Consider the following 2500-nt stretch of genomic DNA (forward strand, 5'->3'; position numbering starts at 1 on the left):
TATTCCCACGCAAACACTCCAATGCGTGTGATACGTTATTAGGGACAGCATTCATGCATGAATGCTTTAAAAGTAAAGATATAAACACGGATAACAGCAACACTTTATCAAAGGCACCAATCCAGATATCAATGACGAATAAATGTTTATTTATTAATACGAAAGTTATTTATTGCGCTGCCCGGCTAATCGGAGGTTCCGCCGAGAGCGAAGAGCAACACGCCGCGAGTCGACTTTTGCATCGCCCGTACGCCGGAGGTACTGCCCGAGCCCGTCGGAGGTACCGCCGAGAGCGAAAGCAACACGCCGCGAGCCAACTTTTGCATCGCCCTTACGCCGGAGGTACCGCCGAGAACGAAAGCAACACGCCGCGAGCCGACTTTTGCATCGCCCGTACGCCGGAGGTATCGCCGAGAGCGAAAGCAACACGCCGCGAGTGGACTTTGTCGCGCGGCAACGTCGGAGGTAATGCCCGAGCCCGTCGGAGGTACCGCCGAGAACGAAAGCAACACGCCGCGCGCGGACTTTGTCGTGCGACACCGTCGGAGGTACTGCCCGAGCCCGTCGGAGGTACCGCCGAGAAAGAAAGCAACACGCCGCGAGTCGACTTTTGCATCGCCCGAAAGCCGGAGGTACCGCCGAAAGCGAAAGCAACACGCCGCGAGTGGACTTTGTCGCGCGACAATGTCGGAGGTACAGCCCGAGCCTGCCGGAGGTACCGCCGAGAACGAAAGCAACACGCCGCGAGCCGACTTTTGCATCGGCCGTACGCCGGAGGTACCGCCGAGAGCGAAAGCAACACGCCGCGAGTGGACTTTGTCGCGCGACAATGTCGGAGGTACAGCCCGAGCCCGTCGGAGGTACCGCCGAGAGAGAAAGCAACACGCCGCGCGCGGACTTTATCGTGCGACATCGACGGATGTATCGCCCGAGCGAGCGTCCGGAGGTACCGCCGAGAGCGAAAGCAACACGCCGCGAGTCGACCTTTGCATCGCCCGAAAGCCGGAGGTACCGCCGAGAGCGAAAGCAACACGCCGCGAGTGGACTTTGTCGCGCGACAATGTCGGAGGTACAGCCCGAGCCCGTCGGAGGTACCGCCGAGAACGAAAGCAACACGCCGCGCGCTGACTTTGTCGTGCGACACCGTCGGAGGTACCGCCCGAGCCCGTCGGAGGTACCGCCGAGAAAGAAAGCAACACGCCGCGAGTCGACTTTTGCATCGCCCGAAAGCCGGAGGTACCGCCGAGAGCGAAAGCAACACGCCGCGAGTGGACTTTGTCGCGCGACAATGTCGGAGGTACTGCCCGAGCCAGCCGGAGGTACCGCCGAGAACGAAAGCAACACGCCGCGCGCGGACTTTATCGTGCGACATCGACGGAGGTACCGCCCGAGCGAGCGTCCGGAGGTACCGCCGAGAGCGAAAGCAACACGCCGCGAGTCGACTTTTGCATCGCCCGTAAGCCGGAGGTACCGCCGAGAGCGAAAGCAACACGCCGCGAGTGGACTTTGTCGTGCGACACCGTCGGAGGTACCTCCCGAGCCCGTCGGAGGTACCGCCGAGAACGAAAGCAACACGCCGCGAGCCGACTTTTGCATGGCCCGTACGCCGGAGGTACCGCCGAGAGCGAAAGCAACACGCCGCGAGTGGACTTTGTCGCGCGACAATGTCGGAGGTACAGCCCGAGCCCGTCGGAGGTACCGCCGAGAGAGAAAGCAACACGCCGCGCGCGGACTTTATCGTGCGACATCGACGGATGTATCGCCCGAGCGAGCGTCCGGAGGTACCGCCGAGAGCGAAAGCAACACGCCGCGAGTCGACCTTTGCATCGCCCGAAAGCCGGAGGTACCGCCGAGAGCGAAAGCAACACGCCGCGAGTGGACTTTGTCGCGCGACAATGTCGGAGGTACAGCCCGAGCCCGTCGGAGGTACCGCCGAGAACGAAAGCAACACGCCGCGCGCTGACTTTGTCGTGCGACACCGTCGGAGGTACCGCCCGAGCCCGTCGGAGGTACCGCCGAGAAAGAAAGCAACACGCCGCGAGTCGACTTTTGCATCGCCCGAAAGCCGGAGGTACCGCCGAGAGCGAAAGCAACACGCCGCGAGTGGACTTTGTCGCGCGACAATGTCGGAGGTACTGCCCGAGCCAGCCGGAGGTACCGCCGAGAACGAAAGCAACACGCCGCGCGCGGACTTTATCGTGCGACATCGACGGAGGTACCGCCCGAGCGAGCGTCCGGAGGTACCGCCGAGAGCGAAAGCAACACGCCGCGAGTCGACTTTTGCATCGCCCGTAAGCCGGAGGTACCGCCGAGAGCGAAAGCAACACGCCGCGAGTGGACTTTGTCGTGCGACACCGTCGGAGGTACCTCCCGAGCCCGTCGGAGGTACCGCCGAGAACGAAAGCAACACGCCGCGAGCCGACTTTTGCATGGCCCGTACGCCGGAGGTACCGCCGAGAGCGAAAGCAACACGCCGCGAGTGGACTTTGTCACGCGGCTA

Source organism: Pogonomyrmex barbatus, unplaced genomic scaffold (assembly GCF_055798465.1).
Source record: "Pogonomyrmex barbatus isolate J1 unplaced genomic scaffold, ASM5579846v1 scaffold37, whole genome shotgun sequence".
In the NCBI taxonomy this organism is placed as follows: Eukaryota; Metazoa; Arthropoda; class Insecta; order Hymenoptera; family Formicidae; genus Pogonomyrmex; species Pogonomyrmex barbatus.